Below are 27,626 nucleotides of genomic sequence, written 5' to 3'. Positions count from 1 at the left end.
CTGTGTCATAACGGAAGTTTTCAGCTGTCAAAGCATTTATTGTTAGTATTTGATTATTTCCGTGTAATAAAATGCTGTAAATGGCATTACCATAGGAAACACTCTCTTAAGTGGTCTATGTATAACTCACAATATTCTTATTGAAAACATTCTGTGCTTTCATACTCTTTCCACAGTGTACAATAGAGAAAAAGATAATGTGGTGACTAACATAAACAGAACTTTGCACTCTCTCCATTTCATGAGTGTTCAGAATAAACTAGCATTGGCAAAATGATGAGGAGGTGAATAAAAAAGAGCTATTTGCTGTTCACAGCTTATTGAGAAACTCCATTGGTTATTATAGCAGATGAATTCTATGAGAATATCAAATTAGAAATGTTTATTTATGTGGAGAGAGAGAGTCCGAAATAGAGAGAGAGAGAGAGAGAGAGAGAGAGAGAGAGAGAATGAGAGAGAGAAGAGAACAGGAATGCTAACTTCTGTTGTTTGATTGCTGAGGGGAAACAAACAAAACAAAAGGAAAAGCAAACAAACAACCAAAACAGCAACAATCTATTTTTCCACAGCTTGAGGGAACATTAAAAAGAAGAATTCTACTGATCAAAATGGAGGTATCTCAGGTCCCAACTCAACTTGTTTTATGGTCATTGTGTCTGCTTGTGTATTGAGTACATTCATTTTGAAAATATCTTTCATTCAAAAAGTTATTATTAAAATTAAGATATTTATAATAAGCATAATATTGCAGGTGAATTCCTTTATGTGGTTTTTTCTACTTGTCTGAAAATAGAGTGTTTTCCCCCTTAGGTGGGGGTAAAGAAGATCAAAAACTGTGTATTCAAGCCAAAAGCCTTATTTGCTGTGAAAATTGCAAATGTTTGCCTCAAGCAAATATGTGAAAATTTGCAATTTGTTGTAGGTGTGGAATTTTGCTATTTTTCACAGTAGAAGAACTGCTCGGTGTAGTTTGCTTTTCTCCCTGTTAGATGTGTGAATTCTCAGAGAAATTCTGAGATTTACGCATTTGGATGCCAACGATGGCAAGGTGAACAATGACTTTCAACAATAAGTCTAAATTCAGCTACGCAACTCAAATACTTTTGTTTTCACAATGACTGTTTAGACTAAAGAGCATTCCCAAATTTATGTTAATCTTTTATCCAATATAAAGTTTTATAAAAGGTACAATACATTTTTTTATTTACTGACATATTAAGATGAGTGGCACCTGACAACTCCTTGAAAATTTCAGAACAGGATAGGATTCTGCAATTACCAGTGCACCATTAGAAGGCGGACCCTTCAGACCAGCTCTTCCTTTGCTTTTCCTGGGAAGGAAAGTGACACTTGTCATAGTGACAAATGTGAACCAAGGATTTTGTTGAGTTTTTTGAGATGTTATAGAAAGTCTACTGAACCTATGTAGGAAACTCTCATTTCTAATGATCCTAACCCAAACCTCAGAGGCCCAGGAGCTCTTTTGTGCTCTGCAAGAACATGAAGAATATCCAGAAACAGGTCGGAGCAGCCAGTCTTATCAGGTGTCTGCTAGAGTATCTACTATATTATTGCTTTCTGGGAATGTATTTTCACATACATCACCCTAGACAGAAGTTTCCAAAAGAGTTATAACTCTTATAACTTAAGAGTTACAAGTCTATAAATTCACCATTATGTTTAATTAAAATCTTAATATACAAGTCTATATGTAAACATTAAGAAAACTTGTTTTCAGTGTTCTTAGATTAATATAGCATTTTCCCATACATGTGATATGTTGATGCATGTATTCCTTCTAACTATGGATTATCATAAGCAGATGAAGCATTGGTGTAATTTATGCAGCCCCTCCTGGGTAAAGTCTACCTTATAAGTGAGAAGGTGGGGCTGTGTGCCTGCTACCCCATTCTCTGTTGCACATTATACTTTGTCTTTATCCTCAGCCTGTTAGGGATCCTGCCTTCAACCTGTGTGACAGAGACCTAGAAGGGCATCTTCGCTTTCCATACTTACAACTTTTTCACTGATTTTTGGCAATATATTTTGTTTGTTCTTCTTTTCAATTTTTATTGTATATTTTATTTATTTACATTTCAAATGTTTTTCCCTTTCCTGGTTTTCCTTCAGGAAACCCTCTATCCCATCCTCTTCCCCTTATTTCTATGAGGCTGCTGTCCCACCCACCCACCCACTCCGGCCTTCCCACCCTGGTTTTCCCCTACATGAGGGTATCGAGACTTCACAAGACCAAGGACCTCTCCTCCTATTGATGTCAGTCAAGGCCATCCTATGCTACATATGTTCCTAGAGTCATGGGTCTCTACATTTATAATCTACGGAGCGAACAAACATCAGTTGTTGTTTTTGTTTAACTTTGTTAAGTATCTGTTATTCTACTCAAACTTTTTTTTAATTAACAACATAGCATGTAAAGACAAATTCAAAATGAAAGCTTATCGTTTGTGTTACACAGTCAAAATGCCTTTCAAAATACTGATTATAAAATCTCTGGGAATTGAACAACTTCACAGACCACTTTTGTATCTTACCAATTTTATTTGAAAAGTTACATGAAATTATTTTTCATATGGTTAGATTTTGTAAGATTTGATTCCTTCAAAGTTCTTGCTAAAGTTTTGTGATTGTCACATGGCTGCTTACCTGATTTCTTCAATACATTTGTCTCAGATTAAATATCTCTCCAAAGAACTAACTGTTGAAAAAAATCCAGTGATAAGAGGTTCATAACATTTGTGCCTGGAAAATTGATAACAGAGAGAAGCAAAGTTATATGTTTGTAAATTTAGAGCAGTTTACTTCCTATTAAAATGTAAGTTTTATTTAATAATTGTCAATAACCTAAAGTTACCTTTAATAATATTTATAAAGCTAAGTGTATCATAATATACTACTAATAAAACTGGAGTAATGTAATTCTTATATATAAACTAGCTTCATTTTAACAAGAAGCAAATATTATAGTTTAAAGTTTATTGTGTGTATGATTTTCTTCCTTGTGGACAGTGCTCCTGAAGAATATTTCTTTAGTAAATTTCACTTATAGATCATTCTTCTCCATTTTCTACATGCCAAAAGCCTCAAGGAATGTCTCCTTTCTGTGTCTAGACCATAGAGATGCCCTTCTTCTTGTCTGGCCAATTAGCTTTATAGGCCTTAGCGATCACCAGCCTAACTGCCTCGGAGCCTGAGATGAAAGTTCCTTTTCCTAGGCTGTTCTATTCATCAGGATGCTAGCAAAACTTACGTTTGAATAGTTTCCTGCAAAACACCTCCCATTCAACTGATTTAAGGTCTCTAATGAACCATAGGCTGATGGACAAATTTCACTTGGCAGAGCCCCATGGAACTTTGAAAGGGTACTCAGGATCACACAGGCTGCATATGTGACTTCCATTTAACTTCAGCTACAAATCATTTGACAGGAGCAAGAAATATAACAAGATTCTAAATGGAATAACCTGAAAGAATAACATTAACTTGAAATCTCACATGCCCTATGTTTGGTGCTCAGAAAACCAATAAGATAATAATTTCCCATTTTAAAATATCCCAATGGTGTATTACAAATACACAGGGCATGACATTTTTAAGATCTTAAATTTTTTTTTATAAATAAAGAAACAAATATAAAGCCATAAAACATCTCATATAGTACCTTATCTGAAATTCATGTATGATAAACAAAGAAGTAAACTTTTTTTCCTTAAAACAGAAGACTGATTGCAGCTTGCTAAATTGGAAATTTAAAATGTCATTTAGGCATGAAGCCATATCTTGGCACATTTTTTGGAAAGTATTTCTTAAATAATCCAACAGTTTATTTATTTCCAGACAACTAGATGATCAAGATGTTTTCTGAGACAAAAATAGGTTATGTTTAAGTAATTGTTGACGTTACTTTAAAATGTTCTTAGCTAGGTTTAAGTTATTGTGTGTGGTTGTGGCACTTCGTAAGTATGTCATACCTCAACAATTCTCTTCCAAGTATCAGATGGGCTGTGAATAGATGTGAGTCCAGAGCAGGTACATGATCAAGTAGAAAAATGGACACCTAGATTTATTTAGTGGAAATTGAGATAGTTTTCTTATTATTACTTTTATTTTTTTTTTTTTTTGGTTCAGTTTTAGAAATGACAACACTATTTCTAAAGCTATTTAACCTAGTCAGGCTACTAATGCAAATCTAGACTTTCTGCCAGTATAACAAGTGTATGTAAATAGTACATTGCCTTATCTAAGAAACAAAAACCAAAGCGTATTGCACTTCGGTTGCACACCTCTACTCTTCGGCACAGTAATCATCAACAGAAACATCATGTATCACAGTAGGTATCCACTGCCTTTCCACCTCTACTCAAGCAGATACAATGTTGAGGTAATTCCAACCAAGGGATAATGTAAGTTGTGAAAAGGATCTTTAAATGGATGGAGGATAAAGAGGCATAGGCCTAACTGTTCAGTTTTAAAATACTTTTGAATAGCCCTCCCTTCCAACCTACTTTTGCTTGGTTGACAGGTAATTTAAATTGTCCTAGCAAATAATTACTCTATGTGCAGTTGTAAGGACTTTCATCTTCTTCTTGATAACAATTGCAGGTCTGTGCCAGAAAGCCCTGCTCTGCAGGACCAGTGTGATCTTTACTCAGGCAGCAGCTGCTGGCCCTCAGATAGCAAGGGTATGTCTAGGCTTAGTCATGAAGATGGTACAAGAGTCACTTCTTAATGAAAATGTGTTCTGAAGCAAAAGAATCAGGAGAGAATTGTAAATATCAAAAGAGCCACAGATCACTGAAGAGTGGTCTTCTTGGCTTTGCCCCTTTTGAGTCAACCCATCTTTCTTAACAATAAAGAACTGGTTTAAACTTTCCATGCTTTAAACTGTACTTCTAAGAAGGAAGATTAAACAAATACAGTGTATGCAGTCTATTATACCTCCATTTCATCTTCTAACAGAAAAAAAAATGATATTTGGGATTATATAAGTGTATGTGTTACAAAATGATATATTGAATAATATAAGTGTGTGTATTACAAAATGATATTTTGAATAGTATGAGTGTGTGTGTTATAAAATTATATTTGAATAGTATGAGTGTGTATGTTATAAAATGAGAATATTGTAGCCGAAGGCACAGTACACTTTATCCAGGGCCTTAACGGAGATTAAGCAGTGAAACTGAGATTTCAGCTCAAATCCTGAGATTCCAAATGTACACTTCTTTCTATACTAGGATCATGTCTCTCTAATTAATCCATTTACAGTGAGAAGGGAAAGGACCGATAAAGATTTAAGGAGTGATTAATGAGATTGCCTTGGGAATGTCAAAAAAATTAATAATGATCCCTTAGCTTGAGCCTCAGCTACTACGTTTTAAAAGCCTAGGGTTTTTTAAGGTGTCTGTATCACCACCATTTTTTTTTCTAGGTTATCTCTAAGCCCTCCTGCAGCTCAGCCAGATTTGGGGACTTTTCAGAGTACTGAACCAGTGTTGAAGAAACTGCGAGGATATTTGCATTTTTGAAGAGGAAAATATATCTGTAAAATTTTGTGCAGCTTCTCAGAATTTTTGTTCTTTGGGTGGTTCAAGAAGCATTGTGACACATGGCATCCCCGAAACAGTGACATGATGACCATTTTACTTGGTTCTTTGTCAAGGTTTCACCCCTGTTTTATTCATTCATTCATTCATTCATTCATTCATTCATTCATTCAGTCTGTCAGTCAGTCATTCCTTCATTTAGTGTATTTCTTGGTGTGGAATTAAAGATAAAATATGCCACTGTAACATGTTTCACCTTTTAGGTGTGTCACAAAGTAAAGAGATTCATCTTTGTTTTGACTGATCCAAACTCCCATTGTAGACTAGGCTGGCTGTGAAATCACAGAGATGATTCCTCCTCTATTTTCCAGGTACCGGAATTAAAGGCATGCACCACCAAGTCCAGCTTAACTAGCAAACTTCTGAGTAAGATCAACATCTTTGGTAGTATAATGCTACATCTTACTATTTTCAGACTTTGAGAGGTTCCTTTTCTTCCTACAGCATTCAAAATACAAATGATTTTCATTTTTGTTTCTTAGCCAATAGAGGTAGTGCAAAATGAAGCCTTGGATATGAGTAAGCACCAGTTCTCACACTCTGGAGTAGCAGACATAAGCCTGATAAAAGGCAAAACTCGTGCAAGCTATTAACAGCTACTTATTCCTGCTTTTGTATAACGATATGTGTAGCAGTTCGAGTGTGTCTTTAGACGTATATAAATGTGTGTGTGTGTGTGTGTGTCTGTGTGTGTGTCTCTCTCTCTCTCTTTCTCTCTCTCTCTCTGTGTGTGTGTGTGTGTGTGTAGAATTAGAAATGACTGTAATTGCTACATCCCTTTATGTGAGATATTCATTCTCTGTTCAATGGAAATGGATTAATAATCACTTTATACTGTTTATCATCTTCTCCTCTATAATAAATAGAAACTTACTGAGCTTAGACTCATATAAATTTAAATATCAATTGTAAACACAAACTTAAATAGTCAGAATGTCTTTACCACTTTTTATTCTCTCTCTCTAGTATCTCAGAGTTCCTATCCCTTGGATAGAATTTCATAAAATAATCAACATATTTGCCCAAAATCAAATAACAGAAGATAAATTTGTACAGTGTTATTAGGGTCCTTAAATATTGAGGAAAAGTCAGAGGTGGGTTGACTTCCACATGTCTCACTTCCGGTCTCTATTAATTTGTTTTCTTTATGTTATCACTCTGGGTTTTCTCAACACCCAATTTGTTTTCAATCACTAATTATTTAAACTTTAGGGAAAATCCAGCCCAAACAACTTTTTCATCTGCAAAGCCTTCCCCCTTCCTCTCTGTCTGGATTTCCTGCTAACATTTTACTACACTCAGTTCAGTAGAACATCTATCCTATTGAGAGATAGCTAACTTTAAAGAGTGACTGCCTATTTCACTGTAGCAGACTCACTGTTCGTGGAGAAGGTAGTTATCAGCAGAAAACAACAATGGAACACAAAGGAGTGTTCTCTTCTCACTTTGGGTTTCATTGATGGTGACTTTTTTTGAAACCATGAAGTGCAGAACAACCTCTTCTTAATCTTAAATATGTGCGTGAGTGCATAATGTTCCATACAGTTCTAAAGTCATACACAATTACAATGTTTCCACTCTCACTCTCTGATCAATAGTGGATAAATGCTTTGGTACTAAAGCTATGGAAAGGACATACACTAATCATGAACTTGACTGCTTCATGCCTCTATTATTATCTTGTTTAGCATAAGCAGTGTGCCCAGGTGTCTTCACTAACTCAGTGGCCAAATTCCAAGACTGGAAGTTTTGTTTTCTGAATACAGTCTTTAAAGAAAATGGTCATACAATCTGTTAGATGGAACTGGAGACAGCTTACATGATCTTTTATGCCTTGACCCCAATACATTGACTTCCTTTCTCTCATATATCTGTACTCTACTACAAAGTTTGTTCAGCAGGCAACAAAATCACCCATGGCAATCCTGAGCTACAGAATTTAGGAGTGAGAAATCTTCCAGAAAGACACATCCAAAAATGATTTTTTTCTCATATCAAGAGCCCTTTAAATTCTTTTTTAAAATAACACTTTGAAAAAAATAACATCTGCTTAAATCCTTTTATCATGATTTAAACACATTTTCAGTTATCACATTTTTTCTCCTCTTTTTTCCCCTTTTTTTTCAAAGTTCTTTTTATACTTGTTACCATGGACACAATGTTGCTTGCCTCAGAGTCTAATTAAAATGGTTACTTGTTCAGCCATGGAATTAGAGAATTATCATGTGTTCAAGGAGTGACTTCAAAATCTAAGCAAACTACTATTTAGGTCTCTTGATAGCAATGTTTGTGTGCCCTCCCAATCTTCTCACTTTACAGAATTATTTAATCAATAACCTACTAAAACAAAAACCCAACAAATACTGTTTAGAAGCTCTACACTAGAACTAAATCTTGTGACTTCTGTTTTCTCTGTAGATTTCTACAGGTATACAGAATGTGACTGGTATTTGTATGTATATCTAAAGAACATGCTACCACATCTTAAGGCCAAATGATTAAACATGCACAACCTGTTTCATTGTACAATTTCAATGCAAGTTACATGTAAACAAATTTCTTACCTTTGAATACATTGGCCCTCTGCTAAATCATAGCTCACCTCTCATTTTCTCTTTTGCACAGCTGACTGATTTTGTCTAACTATTTTGGTGGGTTTTTTTCCCAGAAAACAATCCATATGTTTTACATATTCAAAACCTTTACATTCAGTTGTGATGATAATGTCAAACTATTACACCTCACACAGACATCTATATAAAGCCAAAGGAGTCAGAAAGAGACTCTATATGTGTGCGGTGATAAAGCACTCCATTGAAAATGTTCACTACCACATGTCTCAGAATAGATGATGTTAATGCGCAAAAGTTTCCATGGTTTTCTAGCACGTGTATTCATGCCATACATAAAATGTTCAGAAATGGAGAGATGTTTCTATTTTGTTCAATTTCCACAGCCCACTTACTTTTGCAACTTTATTTTTATCACACCGCAACACTGGAAAGCCCTTTAATTGCCCAGTATCTTGTTAGAAGTACATGAAAGGTGTTCAGAGGATTTTACAGGGGCACCCAACACTCGAGATTCCACCATACACTGAGCCTTTGCTGGCATAGTTTTTGATTGTTATACGTTCTGCTGTCATTAAACAAACTGCATAGAAACATGAAAGTCTATGGCAGTGACAAGTAGAAGGATCACTACAGTGAGCAAGTGGGAAATTACCCAGATATCCTGGCAGGAAGTTAGAAGGTAAGGGTCATGTCAGGCACTGATAAATTACAAGGTGCTTGTCACATCTCTAATGGCAACAATAAAAGAATGTAAATTTGTGGCCTCAGGTTTTTTTGGGTTTATTTTTATTTTTATTTTTTAACAACACTATATGATATCATTCAACATTTCATGAGGCATTACTCTCCTTGTAACACCTAACTCTGAAGCTCTGAAATCATCTGCTTTCAACCTGGCAATTAAGCATTGCACTTCCATGCTGGAAGACAGGTTGAAAAAAACTAGTTAGGGCAAAAGATCCAAAAGTTCAAAGGAAGGGCTTTCTTTTCTTGCCAAAAGTTCAAAGGAAGGGCTTTCTTTTCTTGCAGAGCAAGCAAACAACTATTCATGATTTGTTGTTGTTGCTGTTGTTGTTGTTATTTTGTGAAGAATCACTGGATTTCATAAAACTTGTTTGATTGTGGCAGTTGGTTAGGGGTTCTGGTGTGAAATCCCCAGATGTTCAATTCCTGTCAGTAACTTAAGTGAAAATTACGGAAGCTTTGGGGAACATTCTGTCTTTAGGAAAGCATATTGACAGTCTATAATAGCCATGTATATGCCACACTTCTGTAATTGGTCAACAATATTCAATAGGATTGAGTTCTTTGATAAAATTGGTGCCTTCGCATTAAAATACATAGAGCCTATGGTTTTTTTCTAGATTTGTAGTGCCTAGTACCTAAAACTTTATGTTTCATCCTAAAACATGCAATACCAGAAGTTTGCACTGGGCTTATAGGAGATAGAGACAGGGATAGAGGAAAAGGGACTGGGACAGAGACAGGGAGATAAAGAATATTTAATCTTTCTTTCCCATAATACACACAGAGGCCAGAAAGTCCTTCTGTATAAGGATGCCTCTGACTCAGTTTGACCAAAAGATAAAATAGCAAATACTTTAAGAAAAAAGCTGGCCCCTAACAGTAATAATTTAAAAACACAGAAATTGGAATAGAATTTAATGCACTCATATCTAAATACTTGTGTATGGTTAGGGTAGACGTACAAAAAGGGAAAACATTAAAATTATATAATGCATTCTCATTACTTTAATGTATTTCAAGTTCATGTTGAAGATAATATTTATAAAACTGAAAAGATATTTAATGTATTTCTAATGTAATGTATAAAGTATAAGTTGCCTATTAATAACTCAGGTATAAATACTTTCAATTCATTGATAACTAATAAATTCTTCTGTGAACCAGATACTTTTCAGATGCCATAAGAAAATAGAAAGAATAATTCAATCTGACAGTTTGTGTATTTCTAAGACAATTGCTATAAATTTGAACAAAAATATATTTCAGAAAACAAGAAAATTTTAGAAAAGCTAAAAATGTGGTAGTCAAAATTTACTAAGTTAGTAAGAGAAGGTTTGCTTTTTACATTATATAATTTTAACTATTATTTGTGTATTTTGCATCATAGAACCCTAACATAATTACTACCCTGTCCTCCCAGGTCTACTTTCCAACCTTGTGATCACCTGCTTCCCAAAAATAAGGAAAATAAACAAGTCTAATTTTGATGCCTATAAAGTTACTGGAGTATGGTCAAACTCTCAGTGTTCGGTCCCTTGATTCCATCCCTACCTGCACTTCAGCAAGAATCCATTAATGAAAATTGGACTTAGTACTACCTGAGGACCCAGCTATACCACTCCTGGACATATATATACCAAAAAGAAGCTCCAACATACAACAAGGACACGTGTTCAACCATGTTTATAGCAGCCTTATTTATAATAGCCAGAAGCTGGAAATAACTCAGATGTCCTTCAAGAGAGGAATGTATATAGAAATTGTGGTACATATACACAATGGAGTACTACTCAGCTATCAAAATGAATGAATTCATGAAATTCCTAGGCAAATGGATGGCACTTGAATATATCATACTGAGTGAGGTAACCCAGTCACAAAAGAACACTCTTGGTATGTACTTACTTATAAGTAGATACTAGCCCAAAATCTCAGAATACTTCTCCCAAAAACATCCACAGAACTTATAAAGCTCAAAGAGAAAAAAGGCCAGAAAGTGGATTCCTCAGTCTTTCTTAGAAGGAAGAACAAAACGTTTTTGTCATACACAATCCTGCATGTGGCAACAGTATTTCAACGAGACTCTGGTGTGCCCATGTGTAAAAGTATATTTTATATTAATCAGCAATTAAATATTGAAATTAAAGAGTGAAAAAATAATTGATTTTGTAAATGAATATTATTTAGTACTTCATAAATACAAGAGAAGCCATAGGGAGTTAGGTATATTTATGTCCCGTGAAATCTGCTATGAGCTGAAGAGGCAGTTCAACATACAGGAATGTTTCCTATTCTTTCAGAAATCTGAAGTTCAGTTTCCAGCACCAAAGTCAGGCGTCCATATCACTCTTAGGAAGTATAACTCTGAGAGATCTGTAACCCTACCAGAGCTTCTAAGAGCATCTTGTCTATGTATGCATATACCCACATAGATTTAGATATATATCTAATATAAAACATAAAAATTAAAGAAAAAAGATGCCACTTGTGTTTTGAGGAAATAATTCTAAGAATGGAAAAACAAACAACAACAACAATAACAGACACACACACTAGTAAGAACAACGACAAAATTACTAACTCATAGACTAGAATTAAGAACATGCTTACAAGAACTGGTATTATGCTTATTTTCGGAAAGCATGAATATAGCTGTAAATGTAGTATTTCTCATATCTGCCTCAAATGGTCTCAGCCTTTGGTGAAAATGCTGATCTTTCTCTAGAACTTCTGAAAAGATTTGTGGACAACTGGATATATGCATATATGTGTTTCCTCATATTTGGTACCTATTTGTGCAAGTGCATCCCAAAAATGTCATTTATATTTCTGGCATTATAACTGTAGCCAGAATCAGACCCAGTCAAGTAGAACTGCCACCACAAAAGGCATTAGAGAGTACACTTGAAAAATGGAAGGACAATGAAGGGTATTTATGCTGAGACACCTGTTCTAAATTATTTAAAGGATTCCAAACATGATATTTTGAATTATGTTGTAAAATCACAGACTTTCAGAAGAAGATAATGAAAAATGTAATTAATATTTAATCTTTAACTTTCAAAGAACAACTTTAAATGTTTGACAAAAACTAAAGGTCAAGTACCAGATCAGTAGTATCCAGGGACACAAATAAAAGAATGATAGTATTTGGGGGTAATCAGTCACAGTGATAAAAGTGAAATGGTGCTACATGTCTAAAATATGTACATGGTAAGGAATGCTATTGGTCAACATACAGAGAATGACCTCTAAATTGAATTGAATGGTGGTAGCATTCATTGAGCACAGCTTTGGGCAAAGAACAAACAAATAAGGATAGTCTTGGTTGGTCTGTTCTTTGAAACAATGATGTATACTTGCTTCTAGAACACAACCCCAAATTCAAAATAGTTTTGCAGAATTTAGAATAGAGTGATATGCACATTTAAAGACATTGTCTATAGATAATAATGGAAAACATATATTCTCCACATAAATGTCAAGGAAGAAATAATTGAGCATTAAAAGAATTTAAAGGATCAGAGAAGTTTGAAAGAAAACCAGAAAGAAGGAATAAGGAATTGGTAGAATCAGCAAAGGAAAGAAGCTAATTCCATAATAGTTTAGAAATAATGTCTATATATTTAAAAACATACAGTGAATAGAGATCGCAATGTGACAGCATGTCCTGGAGTGCTAAAGAATAAAAGAAATGTAAATCACATACTGTGACAGTGTAGTTTTATATGTGACAATGTAGTTTTAGTAACAATCAAAAGATTTTATTTGCAACAATCAGATTTGGAAACAGGAAAGTTGATGTGCACCTAATCAAATCAAACACATTATTATGTGTGGTCAGTTAAGTCAGATATATGTTATTTGAAATTATTTCTTAGTGTTTGTGAGAATGCATTGTTTAGTTAGTAGAAAGATGACTGTAGCTTAAGAAAACATTAAACTATGTTGACCTTTTTTATATTCTATTTTTGATTGGTTGAACTGGAATATCTTATCATGTCCATCCAAGTAAGGGCAAGACTGTAAACACTGTGAAGTTGACTAGCCAGCCAATCAAATTATAGGGTGCTGTAAAGGTCAAAGCAATACAAAATGCTACTATAATTTACATAACATATGTGCAGCATTACAAGTTCAATATTTTATCCTTCAGACAAGGATTGAACAAGATCATAAAAAGTCAAAACATGATTGCATTCTCCTGACAATAATACCACATGTGAGAAAAAAAAAAACTGTTTCAAGAAAATGTTATTGAGTTTTCTGTATAGCTTATAAAAATTTTAAAAGAAAGCATATTAATTTTTTTGTAAATTATTAGTTGGTAGAGTAAAAGCAAAAGGTTGAGTATAAGGAGTTGACAAAGAATTTTCAAGAAAGCAGAGAGTTACAAATATACATTGGTCTATAAATTAGGACAAGTTAAGTAGGGTTGCTGCTTTTATACTCATTTTAAGGTAAGAGAAGCATTTTAGATAGCCAAATTTTAATTTGTTTAATGGAAATATATTCTCAATATAAAATTAGTAGCAGTAACAGATGAAATTAAGATAATAGAAAATAACTAGGGATATAGCAGTAAATGTGATATAATTCTACAATTAAAATACTGATGACATTTTGAAAATAAATGATAATACAAAAATTTTGTTTGGTTTTTATAGTAATATAAAAACATAGCACATATCTGGCCTAAGTAAACTAGCCTCTCTATGTGAGCAATATATAGTTATGAAGACAAAGTGGTTCTCTATAGTTTCTGTCCTCTTAATTATGATGCTTTACACATTTTTATGACATATATGTTTATAATTATATAATATATATAATTATATTTATATTAAGGTTTTGTAATTAACATTAAATTTTGCTATGATGTGCTTCTAATATTTGCCCTACATTCTAGAGAATAGGCACTGCTACTTTGCAATTTCTTACCATTTCTATGTTACATAGGTGTTGTGACTTCCACTTATCGTTCTGGCAAAATGTAGAGGTAAATAATTTTTGTGAAACTTTAAAAGGTTTATAAATACGAGAACACCGAGTTAATTTTTTTTTCATGGCACCCAGGAAAACAACTAGGCTGAAATAAGAAAAGGATGGGTTTCATGATAATAAATCATACCATTGGTAAATTAATGTGGAAGAAAAAAATACACATTTTTGAACAGTTCCTTTGAATACTCCTAGTTTCTCAGGCAAAGAAGTATCAAAGCAAATATGAGAGTACAGATGTGAGCATTAAAATCCGTAAAAGAAACAAATAAATACTAAAGGCTAAATTTCCAATCAATGGAAGATGACAAAGTCAGTGAACTCAGTAGGCGATCTAAAAGAAAGTCAAATGACAAATAAAAATGTGCCCATGGAGATGTAAATTAAAACTAACTTGGTATTCCATCTTCCTCAAGTCAGAATGGCTAGCATGAAGAAAACAAACTACAACAAATGCTAAGAAATACCTGCGAGCCACTTGTCATAAAGCGTTGTGTGGAAGATCACATTGCTAGATGTCAGAAAACTAAAAGGAAAACTACCAGTGTGATCCAGCACTGCCACCCAAGATTGTATGACTAGATGAACTTAAGGTCTGCCACAGAGATACGTACACAGTCATGTTTATTGCTGTAAAGTTGTGGATAAATAAGAAAGAGAAAATTGTAGATGCTAAATAACTGATCAATGGATAAAGAATTGTGGTACATATACCGAATCATTATTTATCTGGAAGAATAACTAAATCATGATGTTTTTAGAAAAGTGCCTGAAAATGCAAATGATTATTATATTATTTTAAATAAGCCATAGTAAGAAAGACAAATACTAAATAATTTCTTTCCCTTGAATTTAGATTTGAGGAGATATGCTGCAGGAGAAATGGGAGGAAGAGAAGATGAAGAGAGAGACAGAGACAGAGAGACAGATTGACGGAGAGCTTAGGAAGGGTACTAGTGCCTAGAGCAAAATGGAAATGTAGTGGCGAAAGGAACTGAAAACTGAAGTGTGGAATCCTAGAAGGGAATGGGACAGGCAAGAAGGGTGGTGGGTGACAGACGATGGCAACAGGGCTAGGTATAAAGTAAAGCCAAATATGTGCAACATACAAAAAAACGAGAAACAAATGCTTATATTACTAAATAATAAATTAATAAACAAATGTCATAATACAGTTGTCTACATTCCCAATCACAATGATGGAAAGGGAGAATTTAATATGGAAGAATTATTTCCAGTTCTTCAAGATCATTATTACTCTACAATATGTTTTTATGCTCAAAATACAAGAAACAACCAGTTTGCCATAGGATACTCGGCACCTCCCTTTTACATTTTAATCTTTATCTCATTTTTTTAGATTTATTTATTTTATATTATATGTGTTGTGCCTATATGTATAAAGTTGTATCTTGTATATGCATGGCATACCCAGTAGTCAAAAGAGATCATTGGACTTCTGGAATTGGTATTTCTGATGGCTGTAAGACACCATGTGGACATTAGAAACTAAATTTGGGTTCTCTTCAAAATTAATGTTTTAAGCCACTAAATTATCAATGCAGTTCCCCAGAGTGGAGATCATCCATGTAATACCAAATATGTTTCATTAAAGAATAATCTTGGTAACTCAGTTTTTTATAATGGTTTCAAAAGTTGACTGAAACTTTTGAAATTCTAAAATTCACAAATAAAACTATTCAAAATATATGAAGTATAATTGTGCTGAGAGATATATTGGAAGTATATTTAAAAAGACAAAAAAATACTCTCTATAAAAATCTTTTTCAAAATTGTCAATTTCGTGATGTGAGAAAAAGAAACTTATTGGAGTTACAATGTTAATAGATGATTATAAATTCAGTTAATTGATAGAACTTAGACAAAGTGAAAGGAAAGTACCAAGTGGTAAGCATACTATAACTTTCCTCCCTTTCTTTATCCCTCCCCATGTCCCTTCTTCCTTTCTTCTTTCCTTCCTCCCTCCTGTCTTTCCATCCTTTACTTTCATGATAGTATCTATATTGAGAGAGTAAAGCCTCTCTGCATGTGACCCTAAACTTCAAACTTCTCTCAATCTTGGAAACAAAAGATTTAAATCCTTTTATTTGCAAAGGTAATAAATGTTACCAGTAAGGTGGACTATCTCTAAATTCCATATACATCCTTTTCCTTTTTTTTTTATCGAACCTAAATTAGTGTCCATTCCTTTACAGGTTGTAGCTTCACTGTGATCAAGCTCTCTGTTTCTCTCTATCTCTGTTGCTTTCTGAGTTTGTTTCTCTCCTTCTCTGTGTATAATTCTTCTATTTATTTTTCTTTACTTTGAATTTTAAATATTTATTAGTAATAATTTATGTTCCATCCCATAAATCATCTAAGAATGCTATTATTCAGACAAAGTAACAAAGTCTCATATTTCTTATAAAAAGAAAAATAGTGACATTGCAATCCCATCTAATAACCGTGTAATACACCACATGTTTATTTCTTGCTATTAAGACCTCAAATCAGCAGAGTAGATACAGGCTATCTTTCCAATATAATAAGGCACTGGGAAACTGGAAAGTGTCCAATGAAATATTCGCACATGGAAAGCAAGTAGTAAGGGGCTCTAAAAGGAAACAAGTACTTGAAGGAGCAGTTCTGGCTTCATTTTCAAACATAGTATCTAGGTCATAGTTCTAAAGAATGAACTAATTTAAGTGTTGATAGGAACTAAGAAGAAAGCATATGTTTTCAATTAGTTTTTTTCAGTCTTTCTTAAAATATTACCAAAAGTCTTGGTAAAAGATTTAAAAAAACAGGACTATTATTCATTTGATATGACATATCTTATGTATGTAGTATCTTATGACACATGTAGTATACAAGTGATATAAGGTTTTAATTTATAATAAAAAAAAACTCCACAAATAACTACATACCTCAACTTAAATGTCGACATTAATCCATTATGGCCATTCTAACTGTACTGTTGTCTATGAAGTCCAGAAATATACAGGAACTAAACTTTACTGAAAGCTATATCACCAAAGTTTAAATCTGTAACAAATAACTTATAAAGTGGCAAAATTGAGTCGATAAAGACTTGGCAAATTCATTGCTGTGGGTTGGAGTTCATACTCTATCCTCACTGCCAGAGTACAGTAGTAATCACTGTCTCAATATCCAGCTGTGAACCTGTGAACTGCACTAGCATCTGAAGTGGAAAAACATGCCCACCACTGCAATAGTGGCACCAACCACTTTCTGATGGGAGTTAAGTGGCGCCAACCACCTACTTCAGAAGATAGAATTTATACATTACACCATTATTAGAACAAACCCATCACTAGACAAGCCTTAATGGAGAACTTAATATTAACATGCTAAATTGATGTAGTGTTAGGACATGTCTTAGTGACTTATACTTATGCCTGTAGGGTAGTTCATCTCTCAAGTCTTATCATAAAAATTTTTCAGTAAATTTTTATCAACATAGAGACCTACAACTAGTTAAAATTCAGAGAATATGAGGTTGCAGATCTCCCAGCCATAAATAGGGTATCTCTCTCTCTCTCTCTCTCTCTCTCTCTCTCTCTCTCTCTCTCTCTCTCTCTCTCTGTCTGTCTCTCTCTTCCCCCCTTTCTCTCTCTCTCTCTCTCTCTCTCTCTCTCTCTCTCTCTCTCTCCCTCTCTCTCTCTCTCTCTCTCTCTCTCTCTCTCTCTCTCTCTCTCACACACACACACACACACACACACACACTCACATTCACTCAAGTGTCAGGGATCATTGAGGAAAGTGGGGCAGACTAAAACTCTGCCTTTAAATGAATGTAACTCATGAGGTTAATACAGTCACTGCTTATGATTCATTTGAGTCAATTACTTAACAATGTACAATGACTATGTACTGTTTGAAGTGTGTTCTAAATTTAATTTCCTCTTTTTTATGGCTTTGATGGTAAATATCTTAATCTTGAGTTGTTAGTAATAGAAGAACTCATCTCCCCTAATCACTGTGCATAGATGATAGCAGCATGGTTTGTAGAGAAACTAAGTCATGAAGACTTTAGCTAACATCTCTGAGAGTAAGTAGCTGCCCATTGATGTCATAGACATAGAGGTAATGCATCTCTGCCTGTGCACATTCCCAAGTTCACCTCCCTCAGGGGCAGCACTTTTCTCAGTTACTCATTTGTTACTACATTCAACTGTACCTATTTCCTTTTTCTCTAAGCTTTCTTTCTTATACTAAATGTTTCTTTTTCCTAAGAAAAGTTTCAGTTTCATTTGCAGTTCAGAATTAATTTCACATGTTGTTTAATCAATCCCCAGTGTAAATTTTTATATAACCAAAGCACATTTCCTTTAAAAAAAAAACAAAAAAAATATCTCCTAGATCATATGGGGATCAAGTGACCCTGAAATCCATAATGTCATACAATGAGTCGATTGTATAATCTCCCTGAAACTCAAAGTTTAAGAGATGTGTGGTTCTTCCTTGGAAATTAGCTCAAAATTCTACCAGGAGGGATTAATATTGTTTTGTAGCATGCTGGTTATATTCATGCTGATTATATATCTTATAGAGAAAGTTTAAGTATCTTATATAGAGCAAAAGCCAAGGAGAAAATAATTTGAAAACCACATTGAAGTGCTAAAATGCAGCTCTAAAGTTGTGGTCTTTCAACTGAGTCATTTGAAGTTATTGCAGGCTCTACTTGCTAATAGAACTTTAGCAGTATACGTAAGCAAGTCATTTTTTAGAGCAGTGGCCCCCTATCCTCACCATATGTTACTTATTCTTTGCATTTTTCATATATAAAATCGACTTTATTAAAGACAACTTACTCAATTTCTCTCATCCCATCTTTAAAAGATGTTCCTGGAAACAAGAGCATTGTCATTTCCCCTCCTAGATCTCTCTCTCTCTCTCTCTCTCTCTCTCTCTCTCTCTCTCTCTCTCTCTCTCTCTCTCTCTCTCTCTCTGTGTGTGTGTGTGTGTGTGTGTGTGTAGTGTGTATCTGTCTGTCTCTGTCTCTGTCTCTCTTTCTGGTACCTAGCCCTGTACCTAGGCCATGCTGAAGAAACTCAGGTTAGAGACACCTTTAACATTTCATTATAATATCTAAGGCAGAGGAGTGAATGTGATCAATGTTTGCCACCTTTGAGGTTCATGGGTGAGTAAATTGAGTGCAACGAACTTGTTGAGAACTAATCAGGATTACAGCATTCTTCCAGTAGAAAAACAAATATAAAATGTCAGTAACATTCTAATATGTCACTCACAATTAATGAAATATAGTGTCAGATATATCCTAACCCCCCCCAAATTCTACAGGAGTTATCATAAAGGAAAAGGAGATTTCTTTTTTATATTTTTAGGGCACCCTTGACATTGTAATTTTGTTTCTTCTTTTTTGTGTATGTGATAATTATTCTCATGTACAACATACTAAACGGAGAGTTTACTATACCATCTTCAGAAGGTCTGATGCTACTTTATCTTACCCTGTGAGTAATGCTTTGGAGCATAGACATTAAAAACATGGTAATTAGTGACTAATGAGCATGTGGGTGATAGTGATGGGTGTGACAATAATTTTAGTCCTATTGAGAAAATCATATCACCTAACAACACTGTAGCCATCATAGCAGAATAACACACACATTTGTAGTGTGTATGAACATGAATTTGAGAAATCCCAATCATCAAAACCATCATAGAACATACATTGATCATTTGTACAAAGTCATGCTACTATAGTGCATATATTCATAACAATAAAATGGTCATATGTATATATTTAGCATGAATACTTATTATTAGATATGTCTATACTTGACTCCACTTAACTCCATTTGAGATATCCATTACAGGAAACCAAGCAAATTTATGGGGTCCTTTCACTTGATTCTTTTTACTTACTCTCTTATGATTTAATTATATTAAATAAAAATATAATTATTTTTAGTTTTATTAAATAATAATTTTAATAATTATACTATGATTTTGAGGCAAGATATCACACAACCCAGAGGTTTCCAATTTTTTTGAAGAAAGGCTAACCTTAAACCTTGAATCCTGTTTCAATCTTTTATGTGCTATGATCATATATATATAACCTTAGAGTTTTATTAGTTTCTTAAACTCCAAATGCTGCTTCTAATTATCATCCAGTATGTCACCACTGCTAGAATATTTTTGTTCCATATTTTCCCATAAATTGGGCCACTCTCCAAATTTCAAATATGCAAAATTGCCAGTTACAAAATCTTGTTTATTTTCCTACAGTACATTATGATATATCCTTACTTTAATGTGCAAGTTCCCATGATAGACATACATTCCTTATATGACTGGTATTTTCATTTGATTAGTGGTTGTCTCTGACACTATTTGAAGTTTCCTGTAAATAAATATAGTACTGAAATGTTTGAGTAACAAAAAGAAATATGTAAAACTTCAGGATCTAACTTCTTGATTTCTTTGTATATTTTCGATATTAGCCCATTATTGGATGTAGAATTGGTAAAGATCTTTCCCAATCTGTTGGGTACCCTTTTGTCCTATTAACAGTGTCCTTTGCCTTACAGAAGCTTTGAAATTTCATGAGGTCCCATTTGTTGACTGTTGATTTACAGACCAAGCCATTGGTGTTCTGTTCAGGAAATGTTCCCCTTTGTCCATGGGTTCAAAGCTCTTCCTCACTTTCGCTTCTATTAGTGTCAGTGCACCTGGTATATGTGGAGTTCATTGATGCCCGTGGTCTTGAGCTTTGTGTGAGGAGATAGGGATGGATCAATTTGCATTCTTCAGCATGCTGACTGCCAGTTGAACCAACACCATTTGTTGAAGAGACTGTCTTTTCTCCACTGGATGGTTTTAGCACGTTTGTCAACAATTAAGTGACCAAAGGTACATGGGTTCATTTCTGGGTCCTCAATTCTATTCCACTGATCTATCTGCTTATCTCTGTACCTGCACCATGTGGTTTTTATCAAGATTGATCTGTAATACAGCTTGAGGTCAGGGATGTTGATTCGCCCAGAAGTTGTTTATTTTTTTTTAATTATTGAGAATAGTTTTTAATATCAGGAGTTTATAGTTATTCCAAATGAATTTGCAAATTGCTAAATTTATGAAAAATTGAATGGAAATTTTTAGGAGATAGCAATGAATCTGTAGATTGTTTTCTACAAGAAGGCCATTTTCCTGTATTAGTCCTGCCAATCCATGAGCATGAGAGATTTTTTTATTATCTGAGATCTTCTTTGATTTCTTTCTTCAGGGCCTTGAAGTTCTTGTCAAATAGATATTTCACTTGCCTGTTAAAGGTGACACCAAAACTTTTATTATTATTATTATTATTATTATTATTATTAATTATTATTATTATTATTATTATTATTATTATTATTATTAATTGTGACTATTGTGAAATGGTGTCATTTACCCGCTTTTTTATTGAAGAACTTTATTTTAAAAAACACAAAGATAAATGTACAAATTACTAAACCTGTTTATTCTTTGAGTAGAAGAAGCCTACTGATTTGTTTGAATTAATTTGACATTCAGCCACTTTGTTTATCAGATGTTGTTTATCACATGTAGAAGTTCCCTGGTAGAAGGTTTGGGGTCACTTAAGTATATTATCATGTCATTCGCAAATTGTGTTATTTTGACTTCTCTATTTCCAAATTCTTTCTCTTTGATCTTATTTTATTGTCTAATTTTTCTGGCTAGGATTTTGAGTACTGTATTGAACAGGTAGGGAGTAAGAGTGGACAACCTTGTCTTAAAAGAGGAGAACTCTTCCATTGTTGGTGGGATTTTAAGCTAGTATAACCACTTTGGAAATCAGTTGGGTGGTTCCTCAGAAAATTGGATATAGTACTATCTGTGGACCCAATTATACCATTCCTGGATAAACTCAAAAGATGCTTCAACAAGGAAACATGCTCCACTATATTCATAGCAGCCTTCTTTATAATAGCTAGGAGCTGGAAAAAACCCAGGGATCTTTAAACAGAGGAATGGATACAAACAATGTGGTAACTTACACAATGGAGTACTACACAAATATTAAAAACGATTACTTAATGAAATTCTTAGGCAAATGGGTACAACTAGAAAATAACATCCTGAGTGAGGTAACCCAGTCACAAAAGAAAACAGATGGTATGTATTCACTGATAAATGGATATTACTTTAAAAGCTCAGAATACCCAAGATAAAATTCACAAACTGTATGAGGCTCAAGAAGAAAGAAAACCAATGTGTGGATGCTTTAGTCTTTCTTAGAAGGGAAAAGATAATACTCATGAGAGGTAAAGGGTAGGCAGGACCTGGGAGGAAGAGAGGAACCAGCAAGTTCCTGATGACAAGAAAGCAAGAGGCTCCCAGGACCCAACAGTTATGACATTAGCTAAAATGCCCCCCAAACTGGAGGGAGAACCTGTAGAGACCATATCCAGAGGTTTGGCAAAGTCCCTGTCTGGGGGATGGGGCCACCCAGTTATCTCCAAATTTTTAATCCAAAATTACTCCAGTCTAAAGGAAATATGAGGGCAAGTATGGAGCAGATACTAAAGAAAAGGGCATCCAGAGACTGCCCCACCTGGGGGTCCATCCCATATAAACAGCAAACTCAGACAATGTTGCTGATATCAAGAAGTACATGCTGACAGGAACCTGATATAGCTGTCTCCTGAGATGCTTTGCCAGAATATTATTAGATAGAGGCAGATGCTCACAGCCATCCATTAGGCTGAGAATGGATACTCCACTGGTGGATTTAGAGAAAGGAAAGAAAAAGCTGAAGGGGTTTACTACCCTAGAGAATGTACAACAATATCAAGCAACCAGACATGCCAGAGTACCCAGAGGAGTAAACTCTAACCAAAGAGTACACAGGGAAGGACCCATGGCTCTATTTGCATATGTAGCAGTGGATGACATTGTTTGGCATCAATGGTAGGAGAGGCCCTTGTATCTATGAAGGCAAGATTCCCCTGTTTAGGGGAATGACAGAGCAGTGATTTTGGAGTGGGTGGATGGGAAGGAGAGCTCCCTCATAGAAGCAGGGTAAGGGATGATAGAAAGAAGGTGGTGTTTCTAGATGGGAAACCAGAAAATGGGATGACATTTAAAATGTGAATATATAAAATGTCCAAGGAAATTTTTTAAATGTAATACCTCTGGGATATAGCTTATAACTGCATATTTTTAATAATAGAGATAGTTGATTTAACAGAAATAATTTGAAGGTGAGAAAACCAAATCTAAGAAAAAGTATATCTTTCAGTAATTGATTTCTATGAGTCTGCAAATGTTTTGGTGAAATAGATAGTGGTTTTAATTTTGATATGGATACTTTTTCCCTTACACATAGAACAATGAATACTATATACTTGTTTTTAGTTTATCTTTAAATGTTCTTATACTTTCTAATCTTTACCTCAGCCTCCAGCTAATTTGAAAAGGTAAGAAATAGTAAAAAAGAGTAAGACAAAGCTCAATTATGATAGTCATTTAGTTCTAGGTTAATCAATTCATTCAGCAATACACTTTAAAATCAAACATTTTTCAGCACTTGATCATATGGAATAATTCTCTCTTTATATATGAAATTTATCAGAGTTTTTATTCTTGAGCAACTTTAACTTTATATTTAATAAACACCATTACATTAATGACAATGGTAAGAAAATGATGATGGAAATATCTAGCTAGATATTTACACCAAGCTTCAGAGTATTTCAGAGAAGGAAATGGGAAATGGAAAAATTAGAGAAATTTTAATCTAGCAATATGCTCTGGCAAGAGATATATCCAAAGACCTTCCTTCTAGCTCAGTGTCATCCTGCTGGAATGACACATATTGAATCCATCTGGCTGGAATATAGACATGTCTTCGTTCCTACCTTTACTCCCAAACAATGTTGTCTGATTGAGGGGCAGACAAAATAATGAGTCAGAAAATGATTGACAAAAAAAGTCAGAGATTGGGAAACTCTCAAGAACAGCCAGGACAGAGATGGTATTTAAAGAGCTCTGAATGATACAATTTCTGTGCCCTTTAGTTAGTTTGGCTATGGGTTTATCTATCTTGTTGATTTTCTCAAACAACCAGCTTTTGGTTTTGTTGATTCTTTGTATCATTCTCTTTTTTTATAAATTGAACAACTTTATTTTAAAAAAAAATAAAGATAGATGTACAGATTTTAAGTATTTTTTCATAAAAGTATATGAATATATTTTTGTCAGTACTTGATTTTTTTACAGGTTTGATAGTATGCATTAAAATCTTTGTATCATTTTTTTTGTTTCAATTTGGTTGATGTTAGACCGGAATTTGACTATTTTCTGTCCACTGCTTCTCTTGGGTCTGTTTGCTCAGAGATAGTGTCCAAATTAACAAATTCAGAAATGAAAAGGGATACATAACAAAAGAAACTGAGGAAATTCAAAAAAACATCAGCTCCTACAACAAAAGTTCAACAAAACTGAAAAATCTAGATGAAATTGATGATTTTCTAGAAAGAAACTACATATCAGATTAAATCAAAAGCAGGCAAACTATCTAAACAGGTTCATATTCCCTGAGGAAATAGAAGTCATTAAAAACATCCCAATCAAAAAAAAAAAAAAACACCAGATGGTATTAGTGCAAAATACTACCACACTTTCAAAGAAGAGCTAATACCAACACTCCCCAAACTATTCCATGAAATAAAAACAGAAGGAACACAAACTAATTCACTCTATGATGTCACAATTTCTCTCACACTTAAACCACATGAGGACCAAACAGAAAAGGGAGCTTCATATCATATTTACTTATGAATATCAATGCAAGAACACTCAATAAAGTTCTCACAAACCAAATCCATGAACACACCAAAACCATTATTCACCATGATCAAGTAGGCTTTATCCAGGATTGCAATATTGGTTCAATATATGAAAGTTCATTAACATAATCCACTATATAAACAAACTCAATGAAAAAAAAACACATGTTCATCATATTAGATGCTGAAAAATCATATGAAAGAAAAATACAACACTCCTTCAGGTTAAAAATATTGGAGAGATCAGGAATTCAAGGCCCATAACCTAAACATAAAAAAGCAATATACAGCAAACCAACAGACAATATCAAATTAAAAGTAGAGTTACTTGAAGCAATCTCACTAAAATCAGGACAAGGATGTCCACTCTCCCTGTATCTATTCAATGTAGTACTAGATGATTTAGTCAGAGCAATAAGAAAACAAAAGGAGATCAAGGAGATATAAATTAGAAACAAATAAATTGAGGTATCACTATTTGCAGATGATATGATAGTATACATAAACAACACCCAAAATTCTACCAGAGAATTTCTACAGCTGATAACTTCAGCAAAAGGGCTAGATATTAAGTTAACTGAAACAAATAAGTAGACTTCTTTTATACAAAAGATAAACTGGCTGAAAAAAATAGGTAAACAATGCCTTTCACAATAGTCAGAAATATAAACAATCTTGGTGTAATTCTGACAAAAAAGTGAAAGGTCTGTATGACAAGAATAGTAAATCTTTCAAGAAAAAATCTTGAAGACATCAGAGATCTCTCATTCTCATAGACTGGTAGGATTCACATAAAAAAATGACCATCCTACCAAAAGTGATCTACAGATTCAATGCAATTCCCATCAAAATTCCAACACATTTTTTTCACAGAGAAAGACAGAACAATTCTCAAATTCATATGGAAAAACAACAACAAAAAACCCAGAATAGCAAAAATAATTCTTAAAAATTAAAAAAAAAAAAACTTTTGAGTGAATCACCATCCCTGATTTCAAGCTGTACTACAGAGAAATAGTAATAAAAATATATGGTACTGGTACAGAGACAGACAGGTGGATTATTGGAATAGAACTGAAGATCCAGAAATAAGCCCACATACTTGATCTTTGACAAAGAACCCAAAATATACAATGTAAAAAGAACTGAACATCTTCAGGTAAAGGGGCGGGCTTAACTAGCAGTCTGTATTTAGAAAAATGAAAATAGATCCACATTTGCTACCTTGCACAAAGCTCAAGTTCAGGTGGATCAAGGACCTCAACAAAACCCAGATACACAGAATCTAATGGAATAGAATGTAGGAAAGAGCTTGGACCTCATTGGCATGGGAAAGCAGGGAAAATTTCCTAAACAGAATGCCACTGGTGCAGGCTCTGTGTTCAAGAATTAATAACTAGAACTCCATGAAATTGCAAAGCTGAAAAGCAAGAGAGATAGTCAATAGGAAAAATTGGCAACTTAAAGATTGGGGGAAAAGCCTTCATTAAGATACTACAGATAGATGGATAATATCCAAAAAATATAAAGAACACTAGAAGCTAACCTCCAAAACTTCTGAACAACCCACTGGAAAAAATGGGTTATACAGTTATACAGAAAATTCACAACAGATAAATCTTGAATAGCAAAGAAACACTTAAAGAAATGTTGAAAATCCTCAGTTATTGGGGGAATGCAAATCAAAGTGAATCTGAGACTCCTCCCTATACCCATCAGAATGGTTAAGATCAAACACTCAGAATGTGGAGAATGAAGAACACTCCTACACTGATGGTGGGACTGCAATCTGGAGATTCCTCAAAAAAAAAAAAAAAAAAAAAAAAAAAAAAAAAAAAAGGGAAATATAGCTAACTGAAAATCCAGCAAACTATACCACTCTTGGATATACACCCCAAAGATGCCCCACCATACCACAGTGAAATATTCTCCACTCTGTTCATAGTAATCTTATTTGTAATACCCAAAAGCAGAAAACAATGAAGATATGCCACAAACAAAGAATGGATATTGAAAATCTGGTTCATTTACACAACGGAATACTATACGACTATTAAGAACAAGAACATCTGAGATTTGCAGGCAAATAGATGGAACTAGAAAATACCATTGTGAGTGAAGTAACTCTGACTCAAAAGGACATGCATTTCCTCACTAATAAGTTGATATTAGCCAAAAAATACAGAACACTTAAGAAACAATCCACAGAACTCAATAAGGTTAACATGCCAAAGAGCCCAAGTGAGGATGCTTCAATCTCACTTGGGAAAAAAAAAGAAAGCTGTCACAGAAAGCAGAGAGTTATAGATGTGACAGAGACAAGAAAAAGGGAATATGATCAGGTATTGAGGGGAGTTGGGAGAGAAGCCCTGAGGGCCAACAGAATGAATGAAAATAGGCAACCTCAAGTGGTTGGAGAAAAGGGGGTACAGTCTAGAAATTACCAAAGACCTGGGAGACAAAAGACTCTCAGGATTCGAAGGCAGGGAAATTGGATGAAATAACTGACAGTGGGGAGGGGAGATTTGTCAAGTCCATCTCCAGTAGAAAGATAGGGCAACAAGTGGAGGGGGGGTTGCCATCCAACAATCAAATATTTTGTCCCAGGATTGTTCAACTTTAAAAGATCTGCAAGGACAAACATGGAGAAGAGACTGAAGGAAAGGCTGTTCAGTGGCTGACCTAACTTGTTATCCATCTCAAAGAGAGGCTCCAAGGCTTGAAACTATTACCTATGCTATGGCGTGCTTACAGACAGGAGTCTATCATGACTGTTCTCTGTGAGACCCAACAAGCAGCTGACAAATGAGGATATACCCAACTACTGGACTAAAGTTGGG

This window comes from Micromys minutus (assembly GCF_963924665.1).
Source record: "Micromys minutus genome assembly, chromosome: 13".
In the NCBI taxonomy this organism is placed as follows: domain Eukaryota; kingdom Metazoa; phylum Chordata; class Mammalia; order Rodentia; family Muridae; genus Micromys; species Micromys minutus.
This window is presented reverse-complemented; position numbering follows the sequence as displayed.